We start from the raw sequence: 16,877 nt of genomic DNA on the forward strand, positions 1-16,877 counted from the left end.
CTGGGAGCATTCCCTTTGAAAACTGGCACAAGACAGGGATGCCGTCTCTCACCACTCCTATTCAACATAGTGTTGGAAGTTCTGACCAGGGCAATCTGGCAGGAGAAGGAAATAAAGGGTATTCAATTACGAAAAGAGGAAGTCAAATTGTATCTGTTTGCAGATGACATGAGTGTATATCTAGAAAATGCCATCATCTCAGCCCAAAATCTCTTTAAGCTGATAAGCAACTTCAGCAAAGTCTCAGGATACAAAATCAATGTACAAAAGTAACAAGCATTCTTATACACCAGTAACAGACAAACATAGAGCCAAATCATGAGTGAACTCCCATTCACAATTGCTTCAAAGAGAATAAAATACCTAGGAGTCCAACTTACAAGGGATGTGAAGGACCTCTTTAAGGAGAACTACAAACCACTGCTCGATGAAATAAAAGAGGATACAAACCAATGGAAGAACATCCCATGCTCATGGGCAGGAAGAATCAATATCGTGAAAATGGCCATACTGTCCAGGGTGATTTACAGATTCAATGCCATCCCCATCAAGCTACCAATGACTTTCTTCACAGAATTGGAAAAAGCTACTTTAAAGTTCATAGGGAACTAAAAAAGAGCCCGCATTAGCCAAGTCAATCCTAAGCCAAAAGAACAAACCTGGGGGCATCACGCAACCTGACTTCAAACTGTACTACAAGGCTACAGTAACCAAAACAGCATGGTACTGGTAGCAAAACAGAGATATAGACCAGCGGAACAGAACAGAGCCCTCAGAAATAATGCCACAAATCTACGACTATGTGATCTTTGACAAACCTGATAAAAACAAGAAATGGGGAAAGGATTCCCTATTTAATAAATGGTGCTGGGAAAACTGGCTAGCCATATGTACAAAGCTGAAACTGGATCCATTCCTTACACTTTATAACAAAATTAATTCAAGATGGATTAAAGATTTAAATGTCAGACCTAAAACCATAAAAACCCTAGAGGAAATCCTAGGCAATACTATTCAGAACATAGGCATGGGCAAGGACTTCACGTCTAAAACACAAAAAGCGACAGCACCAAAAGCCAAAATTGACAAATGGGATTTAATTAAACTGAAGAGCTTCTGCACAGCAAAAGAAACCACCATCAGAACGAACAGGCAACCTACAGAATGGGAGAAAACTTTTGCAATCTACTCATCTGACAAAGGGCTAATATCAATCATCTACAATGAATTCAAAGAAATTTACAAGAAAAAAAACCCAAAAAACCCCACAAGTAAGTGGGCGAAGGATATGAACAGACACTTCTCAAAAGAAGACATTTATGCAGCCAAAAGACACATGAAAAAATGCTCATCACCACTGGCCATCAGAGAAATGCAAATCAAAACCACAATGAGATACCATCTCACACCAGTTAGAATGGCAATCATTAAAAAGTCAGGAAACAACAGGTGCTGGAGAGGAGTGGAGAAATAAGAACACTTTCACACTGTTGGTGGGACTGTGAACTAGTTCAACCATTGTGGAAGTCAGTGTGGTGATTCCTCAGGGATCTTGAACTAGAAATACCATTTGACCCAGCCATCCCATTACTGGGTATATACCCGAAGGATTATAAAACGTGCTGCTATAAAGACACATGCACACGTATGTTTATTGCGGCACTATTCACAATAGCAAAGACTTGGAACCAAGTCACATGTCCAACAATGATAGACTGGATTAAGGAAATGTGGTACATATGCACCATGGAATACTATGCAGGCATAAAAAATGATGCGCTCATATCCTTCATAGGGACATGGATGAGGCTGGAAGCCATCATTCTCAGCAAAGTATCACAAGGACAAAAAACCAAACACTGCATGTTATCACTCATAGTTGGGAATTGAACAACGAGAACAGATGGACACAGGAAGGGGAACATCACACACTAGGGCCTGTTGTGGGGCAGGCGGGAGGGGGGAGGGATAGCATTAGGAGATATATGTAATGCTAAATGACGACTTAATGGGTGCAGCACACAAACATGGCACATGTATACATATGCAACAAACCTGCACGTTGTGCACATGTACCCTAAAACTTAAAGTACAATAATAAAAACAAAAGAATAAAAGAATGGAAACTTGGAAGCCCTCACAGGCAGTGCAGCCCCGAGGCTACACAGGAACAATTCCTCCAGACACCTCTTCTTCACACCCTTTCCAAAAGCAAAAAGAAGCCTTAAAAGTGTAATGTATCTGGAAGGTTAGCCACCTGGACAAAAGGTTGTGTCCTGCTCTGGAGTTGGGTAGCTCCCTTCCCCTCCCCCCACCCATGATACAGGGCTGCTGTGAGGGTCAGCGGGACACACTGGCAAGGTCTAGTGTTTTCTTAACACAGAGAGGTGTTTAGATACTGAGAGTTGCCTTTCCTTTGCTGCCTGTTGCTCTCATGCATTTTATTATTGCTACTGCAATTAACTTAGGTGCTTGGATCATTAGCTTTTTGTATCTTAGGCATCATAATTTGCTATTTGTAAGGATAACAATTTACTTCCAAGCCAATGGAGCTCTTTAGAAGCCTCTCGGTATCTTTGGGCAATTGATAATATTCTTGCCTTGGTTCATTCTGAACCTTAGGCCTGGGCAGATCACACGGTGCCTCCACAAGTCCTTGTTCTGACAGAATGCCCCAGCAATCACCCACTGAGTAAAAGCACAGCCTCTCCATCCCTCCAGTCCAGACGTTGTGGTAAGTACACCACAGCTTCCTGATTGACTGGCTTCAGCTGAATCAAGTTACTTACTCTCTCAGCCTTCACTCATTTTACCGTTTTTTTTTTTTGAGATGAATTTTGCAGACTATGTGGCAGTATAGAAGTTAGAATCAGATTGCAAAATAAAGTGTCATCTTTGACAATCATCTAAATTACGAGGAGAAAAGGGGATGGCTTTTAGCAAATAAGTAGATAATGCATATTTGCTAAGCTGGACATATAGACCATGCAATGTGGTATTAATAGGCATCTTCATAGTTCTGTGAACAGACTCCATTTATTAAGATAAAAAACAAATGTACAAAATCTGTGAAAGCAAAAAATGGAGGTTATTTCTAAAGCTGGAACAATTATACACATCATTAAAAAGTCATTTAAAAACATTTTGGCATTGAAATATAAACAGATAAGTTTTTGTTTTTGTTTTTTGGTGAGTGAGGGCAGTCTTACTCTGTCACGCAGGCTGGAGTGAAGTGGCATGATCTCCACTCACTGCAACCTCTGCCTCCCAGTTTCAAGTGTTTCTTCTGCCTCAGCCTCCCAAGTAGCCCACACTACAGGCATGGGTCACCACACTGAGCTGCAGGAGAAATCAGCCCTTTTGTGACCCGGTGCCCCTACCCAGCAGTGCAACGATACCAAAGGGCTACAGGACAATTCCAGGAACAGCTCACTTCAGAAACTGCAGTAAGGTATTGGGACCCAAGGCAGGACCTATCCCATAAGGACCAAGAGGGAGCCAGATGACCTCCTAGGGTGTAACTGGTAGTCCGGCCCAGAGAGGCTGCAGGTGGTGAGAGTGGCCCACCAACTCAGAAGAAACTTACACCCCAAATAACACAGCATGTGGGAGTGGTTCACTAAGTCAGCTCAGAAGGAAACTGGAGGTGGTGAAAGTGGCTCACCACCCCAACCAGGATCACAGGAACTGGTAGTGGGGTGTTGTGTGCAATGTGTGAATGGAGAGGCCTAACTAGGCTAATCAGCCATGAAGAAAGGAAGTCTCTTTGTGAAGTCTCTTTGTGAAGACTGTGCTTCAAGCCAAGTGTGGGGCCGACCAAGGCTAGTGGCGATCTGCCTATGGCTAATAGAAGCTACCCCACAACTTCAGCAATTGTGGTGGGCTTACAAAACTCTCCAGCTGGGCATGGTGGCTCATGCCTGTAATCCTAGCACTTTGGGAGTCTGAGGTGGGTGGATCACGAGGTCAGGAGTTCAAGAGCAGCCTGGCCAAGATGGTGAAACCCTGTCTCTACTAAAAATACAATAAAATTAGCTGGGCATGATGGTGCATGCCTGTAATCCCAGCTACTCTGGAGGCTGAGGCAGAGAATTCCTTAACACTGAAGGGGTGGAGGTTGCATTGAGCCAAGATCACACCACTACACTCCAGCCTGGGTGACAGAGTGAGGCTCTGTCCCAAAAAAAAAAAAAAAAAAAAAAAAAAGAGAGACTCTTCAAAGCTAAGTGGTATCTAAAAGCCCCCATAGTAGGAGATGGTCTAGTTGGTCTGAAACAAAAGTAAAAAGTGACCATGAGTGTACTGCATCATAACTAGGAGGAAATGGGAAGAGAGTCATCAAAACCTACACTATTCAAATATATGCTAAGAAAATCTTTAAGAAAGGTTTTACAGGGAACTATAAAATTAAGCTAACCTCACAAAAGTGAAAAACTCTCTATACACTAAAATGGCCCTCTTTTGGTGTTAAATAGATGGCTGAAAAAACTATACACAGGGAAACAATTGGCCATGGGTTTGAGGTAAAGACAGGGGTCTGAGGACAGCCAGGGCACCTCGACCAATTTTCTTATATTAACTCATAATTAAACATAACAAAAAGAAAAATAGCATGAATCCAGCCCTGTTTAACAGCTTACTGCAAAACATCTGTAGCACAGGCCAAGCTAAAAGTGAAAGTAAAAGCCCCCTCACAAGCAAACACTGAGTTAAAGGCAAAGTGCCAATGAGAGCAAGGAAAGCCAGTTTCAGAAAAACCACAAGGGGAAAATAAAATATGTCACAGCCTACCTCCCTTTGCTGAGACCAACAGCACCCCAGGAGCCAGGTTCCATTGCCAGCACACCCCATGTTTCACCCCACAGGAAATAATTGCAGACTTCAGAAGCCAGGGAAGGAAGTCAGGATAGTCAACCAGGCTGTCTCAAATCTGTTAGTGCTCAAGCTATGCGAATGCCTCTCAGGGAAATGCAAGGACTCATCTATTATAATGACCAGTGCCACATCTGTGTGTTGGGGGGGTGGGGCAAGGAACCTTCACCTATCAGCCCACTTCAACCACCAATCTACTAAATTTAAACCATCACACTCCTTCGTACATGGGAAAGCCCCAAGCTTTCATAAATCTAATCCAGTCCATCTTTCTAACACACAATCCAACATGGCTAAATTGCAGGCAACTTCCCTTAACGTTGTTTAAGATGGAGGAGTGCCAGAGGATATCTCAAGCAGTCCTTCACTGTCTAGAAGCCAATGCACCAGCTATAAAAGCTGCATGATTTTGGAGGCATGAATTCAACCCAGCTTATAGAATGGCCACCTAAGTGTATGTTAACCATTACCAGGAAGAAAAAAAAAGCAAATCAGAGGCTTAACAAAAGGCCAATCTCTTAGCAGCAGCCCTCATTAAAAAAGTGACCAGCAATATAAAAGGACGTTGATGTGCATGCGAAAGAGGTCAAGTTAGTCAAAAATTGAAAAGCCGGTCGAGGCTAGAGAGAGAACAATGTGTGTGATGGGAAACAAAATACTGAAAGAATAAGTGTCCAGAGGTAATAAAAAATATAATAAGGACTGTGGTATAAAAAGTCACCAGCTAAGGCCTACCTCACTGTGGGAAAGTCAAATACTAATCTAAACAGGCTGGCTGGCACTAAAAGATATGAGAACAAGGACAGACTAGGCACATTCTTGTTAAACCTCCATGAGCCCATGATCACATTAAAAGTTGAAGGCCAGCTGACGGACTTTATGGTAACCACCAGGGCTACACATTCACTAGTGACTCAACCCATAGGGCCACTATCAAAAAGCTATAAAACTGTTATAAAAGCCATGGGAGTCTCAGGAAAAAAGCTGTTGTGTCATTCAAGGAGGTGTGTTATAAAAGGCCAAGAAGTCCAACATAAATTCCTATACCTCCTGAATTGTCCATTTCCCTTCTTAAGAAAAAAATTTACTCCAAAATCTGCAAGCACAAATTATGTTTTTTCAGCTGCAAAACATATATAACTTTAAATCTGACTCACCCAAAAATCATGGTGTTAACCCTTATCATCCTACACGCTAAGAAATGGAAACTTTATGCAAAGAAAGTGCAAGCAGCAGATCAGACTTGCAGGTGGGATGGAAAAAAAACTATTCTTTCAATTAGTTAATAACATTCCTGGAGTATGGGTTAAAGACAACCCTCCTGGTTAGCTGTAAATCACTCACAGGTGGTAGTCATTTTAAAAGCAGAAGAAACTCCGATTTGGGTTCATCAGTACCCAGTCCCCCAAGAAGCTATTCAGGGTGTCTGTAAACATTTAAACTGGATTTACCAACACGAAATCTTAGTTTGATGTCTATCACCCTAGAACACTCCACTTTTGCCAATATGAAAAGCATTGTCGGGACCAGAGTCTAATAAGCATAGGCCAGTGCAGGACTTGTGTGCTGTAAACCAGGCCACAGTGACCATCCACTCAGTGGTACCAAATGCATATATTTTAATAAATCTCATTCCAGCAAGTGCTACCTGATTTACAGTCCTAAATTTAAGAATGTTTTCTGTTATATCTGCTTAGCCCCAGTCAGTCAACCTATATTTGCATTTCAAGAAAACAAGAAAGTTATGCAACTCGCCTGCACCAGGCTCCCACAAGTTCAAAGACTGTCCCACAATCTTTGGGGAGGCACTGACCTTGAAGCCTACTACCTGCCAAATGATAACTGCACCTTGTTGCAGTATGTGGATGACCTTCCTTTCACAGCCCCAACCCTGGAGGACTGGTATCAAAAAACCCAAGACCTCTTCCATCTCCTATGAAAAACAAGTTACAAATTATCCTTTTAAAAAGTCTCAATTTTTCATAAAAATGTCAAATATGTTGGTTTCATAGTAAGCCACGTGGAATGCCAGCTTGGCCATAAGCTGCAGTAGGCTGTTTGTACACTCCCAACCCCAACCACTAGGCATTAAATAAAAAATTCTTAGAAGCTGAAAAATTCCACCATATCTAAATCCAGAATTTCTGACTGATGGCTAAGCCATTATATAACAAATCAAAAAAAGCCTTAACTCAAGCCCTAGCATTTGTGCTGCCAAATATAACTAAGCCTTTCTTTCTGTACATCCGTAAATGAAAAGAAAGGGCTATGGGCTTCTTAACTCAAATTATAAAACTATAGCATTGTCCAGTGGCATACTTATCTAAACAATTAGACTCTGTGGCACTGGGATGGCCTCCTTGCCTTAAGACATTAGCCACCACTGCCTTACTAATACAAGAGGCTAACAAAATTACTTTGAGACAGCAGATAATTGTCCAGGTGCCACACTCAGTCAAAACTTTGACTCACCCAAAGAAGGCACCACTGGTTATCAAATCTGAGAATAATGCAGTACAAACCGCTTCTATACAAAAACTCTTACATTATTTAAAAAACAGTAAACACCTTAAGCCTGACCATGCTGCTCCCAGTTGGACATGAAGCTCCCCTCTATAACTGTGTCTAAACAGTGGATGAGGTATTTTCTGGACAGGGAGGTGTTATAGATCAACCCCGCAATAACTCAGATGTTGAATACTTCATAAACGAAAATACTTTCGAGCTAGGAAAAAAATCCAACAAGCTGGGTATGCAGTGGTAACATTAAACTCAATGGTAGAAGCTCAATCTCTGCCTGCTGAAACATGAGCCCAAAAGGCAAAATTAATAGCCCTAACAAGAGCCCTTTTGCTAACAAAAGACAAAAAGGTCAATACTTATACAGACTCTAAATATACTTTTACTACACTACACGTACATAGAACTGTATATAAAAAGAAAATCTCTTAACAGCTGGAAGCAAAGAAATAAAGTACAAGGAAAAAAATTCTACAACTCTTAACAGTGGTATAGGCTCTGGAAAAATTAGCAATAGTGCATTATCGGGGGCACCAAAAGACAGGGATGTCAAAAGCCAAAAGAAACAGGAAAGCTAACAGGAAGGAAAACAGGAAGAAATAATTATGCCACAATTAAAAAATGAAACTTAAATATGCCTCTTATCCCAGAATATCCACACCAAAAGATCCCAACTTACACTCCAAACGAGGGGGTCTGGTTTACCCAAAAAACTAGAAAATATATTAAGAAAAATTAGTAAAATTTGTATAATAGTAAATTAGCCATTCCAGAAGTAATAACCCTTAAATTTGTAAAGCAAATTCATCAAAAAATTCATATAAGAAAAACAGCACTAAAAACTTACTGAAATGCCACTTCTACATGGCAGGACTCACTGCCATCGCTCAAGTGGTTTGTGAGCAGTGCTTAACTTATGCTCAAAACAACCAAAGACAAGAGCCTACCCGACCTCCAGGAATCCAAAAAATAAAAGCTATGCCTTGGAAGTATTACTTGTAAACTTCACCAAACTGTCCCATGCCAGGGGCTATTGGTATATACTAGCACTTATTTACACCTTTTCAACATAGGTTAAGGCTTTCCCACCAGGACAGAAAAAGCAAACAAGTAGTTAAAAAACTGTTAAAAAAAAAACAAAACATTATCCCCAGGTTTAAACTGCCTCTAACTGTGAAGTCAAATACTAGTTCAGCAATTATAATTGGAACAATTTAAAATCTAGCAAACTGGCATGAAGAAAAATGAAAGTTACACACACCCTACTAATCACAAAGTTAAAAAAAGAAAATAAAAATGCATAAGGGAAATAAGCAGTTACTAAAATAAATTATCAAAAATCTCACTATAATAAAATCAAATCCTGCCCATGGTGGTCATTCCAGTCAGGTGCACCCCCACTAAACAAACTAGGTATTGACCCTATAAAATTTCATTCAATCAGCCACACCCAATCATAAGTCAAATTAAAAGTAATCTCTTTAAACCAAGGAAATTAACCTTAGAAAAGCAAATTGTGGATTTAAAAATAGCCACATGAAGTATTCATAGTTAGGTACACAAAAAAAAATGCATGCCTGTAAGACAGACAGCTCCAGCATGCTTCTTTAAATCTAAAGACTCTGTTTGGGTTATAAAAATGAAATCCAACTTCTCTAGAAACCATGTGGGATGGGCCCCATACTGTAATCTTATCCACTCCCACTGCTGTTAAAATTGCAGGAATCATGGCTTAGATCCATCATGGTTGGCTAAAACAGGCAGCCCAAGATGAGTAAATGAACCACAGGACCCAAACCATCCAACCTGGCTAATATGCAACAAGATGGAATTGTCACTGAGAACAACAGCCCTGCTCTGGTCACTCCAAAAGCTGACCAATCTATGCAAGAAAAGTTTAATAAGAAGACAACACACCCTGCTCTTCTCACACTCCAGAAAATAACTAGTCTATGCACAGCCAAAACTATAAAATTCATCAAGCAAGTAAATATAATTAAAAATCATCAGTCTAATAACTTGCACTGTAATACTAATTACTTTACTGTTATTCTGTCACTATGCTCAACCTCCTCCCCTGGGTATGAATCTCTTCTAACCATGCTAAACATAAATATGCTATTCATTGCTTTGCAGTCATTTCCCCACTTAACCTTGATATAAAAAAAACACCCCATAATGTTGCCCACCCTCTAGACATACTACCTAGTCCAAAAACAATATAACCAGCCACACTGCTACTCAGTTAATGGCTCTAACTAAATGTCAACCCTTGCCCAAAGAAGAAAACATGCTTTCCCATAAAGAATAAAATAATACTATTGCCTTCTATTAAATTTCTCCTGTAAAAGGCATAACAAAAAAAAAAACAGAGAAAAATGTGGCAAGACAAGTGTCAAGACGAAAAGAAAAACAAGTTTTTCACTGTGTAGCTAGCTGACTCCAAGGACAGTTATAAAATAACACTGTCTAAAAAGTTGAGGCCAAGGGAATGGGTTGCAAATAGGTCCCACTGGAGCAAAGTTGAAAAGAAAAGCAAATTACCGTCTCTCCTTCTCTGAAACATTAATTATGGCTATGTTTACCAATGCTTGTATTTAGTAAAATTTGTAGGTTCCTGTTTTTCTTTCATCACAGCTGCAAAACCCAGCTACACAAGACAAGAAGTTATGCTAAGTCAGCAATTACACTATAAATTACATACCCTTTTATTCTATAATCAGCTGCATTGGTTCTGCTTCTGTAAGTTTGCTTATAAAATCCCTGCTTAGTCTTTATTCAATACTCAGCGTTTTTGGATATATGTTCGCTGAGCTGGTGCACCTAAATAAATCCTCCTCTTTCCCCATATCGGCCTCTCTGGTCCTCTGTTTCCAGCAACACCAGTCATGTTCCCAAAGATTTCCCTTTTTTTTTGAGACAGAGTCTTGAATTGTCACCCAGGCTGGAGTGCAGTCTCATCATACTGAGCCTCTGCCTCCTGGGTTCAATCAGTTCTCCTGCCTCAGCCTCCTGAATAGCTGGGACTACAGATACACACCACCATGTTTTGCTAATTTTTGTATTTTTAGTAGAGACGGGTTTTCACCCTGTTGACGAGGATTGTCTCAAGCTCCTGACCTCGTGATCTGCCAGCCTCAGCCTCCAAAAGTCCTAGGATTACAGGCATGATCCACACCACACATGGCCAGGTTTTTTCTTTTTGGGTACTTGTGATAAGCCGAAAAGAATGATAAGACACACACACATGCTGAGTGGGGTACTCTGCTCACTCCAGCTTGTGCTATTGCCTCCTCAGCTGGTTCATGCTGAAAATGTGCAGGATTTTTTGGGAAATATTTTATTTTTATTGAAAAACTAAACTCCTAGGAAGAGCATTCAGAGTCCAACATTATTCTTCTTTAACAACTGTAGTACCTACTTCACAGCATAACATAGTTACAAGGAGTTACTGAGTAAGCAGGTATTAATTGCTGAGAACAATGCCTCATGGTGGTGGTGAGGTGGAGCTAATCTTTACCAAAAAAAGGAGAAAAGGAATTTTTCAGAGCATTTTCTTGAATAACAGAAGGCTTTTTTTTTTTTACCACCTGATGCTCTTGGGTTCTCCCTTATTAAATCTTCACATTCTTGAATTTTATTCTTCCAATCTAGTCTTTACCAGAGACAGATGGAACTTCAAGATAAAAGTGAATTTCCAGATGTGGAGAAGCTATCTTTTAAGGATAATGAGTAATTTGACTCATCTTTTAAATATTAAGTTCCACATAAGTACCAGTTTTCATAAGTTGAAGATGTAGAAAACTTAGTTTTGGTGAAAGATACCTATTGGTGTTAAAAAAAAAAAACAGCAGTTACAAATTGAAACATTTTTATTTTGGATAAACTGCAAGTACAGCTGTATCACCTCATTTTCCTATCATGAAGCTTTTTATGCTTGTGTCTCTCACTTTTAAAAAATTTCAGCATGACTAATTTCAGAGTTTCAGCTAAGCTCATAAATACATCATTAACTTATCAGATTTAAAATAAGTGATATTTAAAAATGTCTTTCTTCCCTTATATGGAATTCAGGGATGTTATTTTTCTTTAAATTTACTGATTCTGTGGATTTCCTCCGATCTAGGAGGCCTCATTTTTAGTGAAAGGGTGGTGATAAAAGAACATTAAGAATCCAGAAACTGGTGTCCTGGCTATGGGCCTGCCCTAGACTGTCTCAATTTGTAGTCACTTTGTAAGTGTAGAATAAGCACGTAGAGCCTATCATCTCTAAGGTTCTTCCCAGCTTGAGAAATCTTTATATTTTTATGTAACCCATTGGTTAGTCTTGTAAAAGTCATCTTCTAATCTGGAAGTATAATATTTTGCAAAGTTAAATGAGAGGGCTTAGTAAATTTTGTGAATATTTCTTAAAGCCTTTGTGTTCAATCATTGACATTTCAATAGAATTCAAATGATTATCGACAAGCCATTTGAATTCTTCGCTGTCACTTTCCTGTTGGGAAATCCAATTTTGTAAAGGAAGTTAATTCTTTCAAGTACAAGAACACTCTGACAAGCAAATACATTGGCAAGTGGTTATGTCTGGAACTTCACAAAATCCTCCCAGGAAAAAGTGCACCTCATTACTCTGGCTGAAGTTGCCATGCTGTAGCCAGTTGCCCCCACATGGTACTACTCTCCTTTGTTCTTGCTGTTGTTGTTAATGACTCATGGGAAAACCATTTGTGCCTCATGCAGATGCAGGAAACGTGCCCAGGCACCTTGAAATGGATGAGTTCTCTTCTGGAGATATGCCTCACATGGGCGCATATCAGAAGATATGCCTCATGTGGGCGGTGCTGCAGGTGCTGTGCCCATCTAATATCAGCACCCAAGAAAGTGTTTTATTTTAACTAACAGTCAGCAGGGTCACGTCTGTGTACTCTGTGTAGTGTGTACTCTGTGAATTATTTCATGTGTCACTGAAGGTCTTTTTGTAGGTGTAAAATAGTCAAAGTATAGGCTTGGGAGTTATAGTGTCATTATGTTGTTAATAACATTCCTCAAGTAATTTCTGTGTTAACATGTAAAGACCCTGCTGAGGAAAGGACATATGGCAATGAAGGACTTCTTATTTAGGCTTCCCAGGTCAGTTGCTTAAAAATGTTTTCATTAACTATTCAGTGTCTGGCATACTAGGTGGACTTTTCCACAAAACTCATCTGCAAAAACTATTTCCTGCAGGTCTTGAGAAATCATCTTGAGAAATCATGATGAAACACTGGAATAAAAGGTAACTCCCATTATATAACTTTATTGTGATTGAAACATTTAAATATTTCTTTTTCCATCTGTGTGCTTCCCTCCTGTCTTAAGAAATTAAGGGAGGAGAAACTTTGTATTTCAATTTTTTGGAAAAGCTGTGATGCTGAGTTAACTTAGGACTGGAGAAAAACTGGCCATCAGACTTCTCTCATCTGGCCTACTTTTTCATTCCAGTCTTCTTTGAGATTACCCACTTCCCTTGCTGGAGGTGGAGGGAGATGGGAAGAGAGCTGTGGGAGCTTTGCAGTTTATTCCAGGGCTGAGCAAACAGCCAGGCTCTATTCTTTTGGGATCAAAGTGTTTAAGCCTCAAATATGAAAATTTCTCAAGTTAAGCCACCTCTTAGTTTTCCCAAAACATTGAAAATACGTCATCTTCAAAACATTTCCAAAACCTCTTGTTAGCAGTTTCTTGCTTATAGTCGTGGCACTCGGGAACATATAGAATTACTTAGAGAGGCAAGGAATTTTGAGAGGTTGGATTTTACTGATTCCAGAGTAAATCTGCTTTGGAAAGCACTTAGTGAGACTTGATCTAGAGCCTGTCTCTGCTGGGCACTTTCCTTGGGGCTGAACATGCAACAGTGAACAAAACCAAGCCCTAGTCTTCCTGAATTTCTAGTCACTGAGGTAGATGGTCAGCAAGCCATTAAGCAGGACTGCAGAAGAAATGGGCTGCAGCTGATGAGTAGCGGACATGGCCACAAGAGGGAGTTTCTGACAGGCAGCCATTTGTCACAGGCCTGAGCAAGGGAATAAAAATAATGTGACAGAATAAAGGAAATCAACTGAGTAGAATAAAGGAAATCAACTGCCTCTGAGAGAGAATGTACATTATAATAGTGGCTATAAAATTATTAAGCAACATAGTGAGTAACACTGTTGTTATTGAGAATATTTATATTCATCATTTCACCTCTTCATCTGGGCACAAATGGAATTGAAAAGGCTGAAATTTGGTGTCTCTTATACGAGGTGCTCAATAAACATGCTTTATTTCTTTGTCTTTGTTTCCAAAGAGGTTTCTGTATTCCACCGTGCAGGTGTGAAATATACACCAGAACAGAAAAGTAGTTTGTTGAAGACCTCTCAATATAGAGGTTCTGAAACAACATTGCTATTTTGAGATTACTATTCCATATAAGAAAGCAATCTCATTTTAGAGTAACTTCTGTTTCTTCTTCTAGCAAGGAGGAAGTTGCATTTCTGCCTGCAGAAATCAAGCGTCCCTTTTGGTATTTTAATTTCACGAGAAGGATTGAGAAGAGACAGGTGTTGGAGAGGGAGAAAAAAACTGCATTGCTTCTCTCTTATTCATGAAATTAACTCAGTCCCTGCTGGTGACTTAAAACAAGGCAGAGCAAAAAGGTTCAGAATCCTCCAGTAAACCTATGAATTTTTCTTCTCATTAGCATTGCTAGCTTAAAAAAATAGGTTATGGGTCAGAACTGAAAGAGAAAGGTCAGCATAATAGTTTCTGAGAATGAAGTCTAATTAAACACATGAGATGTAGGGATCTGTGCCAAGACGCAAAGGGAACAGACAGTTTATTAAAATATGGGCCTTCCCTGGAAAAAATAGAAGTGGATGAAACAAGTATGTGTAGGTTTTCAAGAAGCAGGTGCAAGATATCGTGCAAGTAATGTGCTGGGGTGGTTTGGTTACTTATTATTTCAGAAATAAGGGGGAGATGGCATTGCAGTTGGGTCTCAAGTAGCATACCAGGCTTAATGACTGTTCAGGAGTAACACAGGCTGAGGAGACAGTAAAGGCAAATGCCAAGCAAGGAAGACACAGCCATGGCCAGGCCCCAGTGAGTGGGTTGACACAGATGAAATATTTCTAGTACACAACTGGTGGTGTTATAGGAAATCAATATGGAAAGATAAAGGCAGATTATTGGAGCCCAGACTACCATGGTGTTGAACTCTAGCAGAGCAGAGGCACTGCACAGCAGATACACCCCTTCCTCTCAGGAAATGCCTGGTGCAGGTGACCACAAGTTACTGGAGGGCAGAGACTGACTTCACGGAGAGTCTTGACTGGGCTGATTAGGTATTCCAGGGAGACGGTGAAGAAGGCACCTGTCGCAGCCGAAGGACAGGGAATGTGAATGTGCCAGCGCTGTTTGCAGGGTGGATAGAGGATAGAAAGAGCATGATGAAAAACACTGGGATGATCACGCCTGGGACGAAGGTGGTGCTGTGCCAGTTTCACGTGTGTGTGGCAGGAACCTGTCAGAACTGTGGACGCGAGTATAGGTAGAGAGACCAGGAGTAGAGGAAAAGATATGGAAAGGATCCACATCTGAGTAATCACAAAAACCCCAGGAAAGGCTGCCGTCCATTTGGAGGAAGTAGAGAATGAACACTGAGATGGCTAGAATGGCTGGGGGAGTGCAGGGGTGTCATGTCAGTTCTTTCAGGGTGGAACAGACTTGAGCATCTTTGTGGGAATAAGAGTTATAAAACTGCTTGCAGAAATAGGGATCAGTGGCTCAGGAAGTGTCCTAAAGATAAGAGAGGGATTATAATCAAAAGCTGAGGCAGAAATGTAGTCTTTGCTTTCAAAAAGAGAAAGGAAATCTGTGTGAAAGATGAGAACCTGTGACATAGAGGGAGGATATGTCAGTTGGAGTCGGTCATGCTGAGGGTGACTTGTCTTCATCTCAGCCAAGTGAAGTGGAATGCCATGGCAAGGAGCGGGATTGGGGTCTTGAAGTCAATGAACATGGGACAGCGACTTGAAGCAGGACACATGTCAACCAAAAGCCAAGTAGATTCTCCCCGGGTATTGGCAAGGACTCCTGCAGACTTGTCCCACATTCATCTGAGGAATCTGATACGCGCAGCAACTCTTTATTTTCCATCCTGTTGGGTGTAGATCAGAAAGAAGTTGAAGAACAAAAGGAAGAAGAAAAACAATATGGAAACAGCAAGTGAAAGAATGAAGGCAGAGAGAAGAAAAAATGCAGAGTAACCTACATTTTAGGAAGGGAACAAGGGGAACTAGAAAAACTGGATTCAGAAAGGATAGTAATTATGACTTAATTCTCTGTACAAGTTGCTGCATTGTACATCTTTAGTAAGTACACTGAGGTGAGTGAAGGGAGTCAATTAGTGTTCAAAGTCAAAGCAGTGGCAGGTGCCCAAAAAAACATCCCTGTTCTCTTCTTGTCTTACAAACACTGAGAACGTCTGCATAGACTATGCAACTCAGGAGTTTGGTAGTAAATGATTGTTTTTGGAGGTAATTTTTGTGCATTCTAATCTGATCCTTAATAAGGCTGTAAAAAAGGTAGACTGTGCTTTGCTTCAGAATATTGCTTTGAATCACATATGTTTAAAGAAGAGGCTTTCAACATCAGATAGCTGGCACTAGAAGAACCCAAGGGCAGAGATGGCTGCCAGTCCAAGTTTTCTTCCAGGGGCATAGGCTGCCTCCCTTTTTCCTCAGGTTCTCTTCTTCCCTTCTGCATTCTGATTCTTGTCCTGTCAGATGGATTACTTTTCCACTTAACACACTTGTTAAGTCTTGCTTTAACATATGAATATGAATATTCATATTCATAGCATATGAATGTTCCCTGGATTTCTGGTTAATTCAAGTCTAAAGCACAGGACACTTCAGGGAAATTAATCACTTCCTTCATTGAGATGACCTATTTGTTTTCCACTGATGCTAGGAATGACTTCCATTATAAAAAATTAGTTCACTGGCATACATGCTGTGGGTGACACACGGGGCTTCTGTGGTTTATTTTAACTTCTTGGAACAGGAATCCACATCCGAGTACTCTTTCTTCTTCATTGAAGACAAAAAGGTGAAAAGCATAAAAAATCAGAAGTTCAGTTGGAACCTTGAGTCTTTTAAAGGTATTACTCTTCTGACAAAAATTTATAGATTTTTTTCTTAAGATAAAATATTTAAGAGATTTTGGTTTGTCAAAGTTTGTAAAGGTAGGGTGGTTCTTTGTTTTAGGATCAAGAGAGAAAAAAGCTATTATCATATAACAAGTACCTTAGTAGTGACATTAATATTTTATATAAGTCTGAAGTATCATGGTGTTAAATGCATACCTGATGGTTAATTGTGATGTGCTTGCTAAATTTTTTGTTTATAAGTCACCACTTTTTTAGGCTTTTAAATGACATATGTGTTTCAAAGTGGTTCTTAGAG

General features: G+C 40.1%; 1 pseudogene; it reads left to right on the forward strand.

The window, feature by feature from the left end:
* Positions 1-16,877, forward strand: part of LOC129530225 (centriole and centriolar satellite protein OFD1-like) — a 42,441-nt pseudogene that overhangs the window by 4,942 nt on the left and 20,622 nt on the right.

The sequence above is a fragment of the Gorilla gorilla genome, chromosome Y (genome assembly GCF_029281585.2).
Source record: "Gorilla gorilla gorilla isolate KB3781 chromosome Y, NHGRI_mGorGor1-v2.1_pri, whole genome shotgun sequence".
In the NCBI taxonomy this organism is placed as follows: domain Eukaryota; kingdom Metazoa; phylum Chordata; class Mammalia; order Primates; family Hominidae; genus Gorilla; species Gorilla gorilla.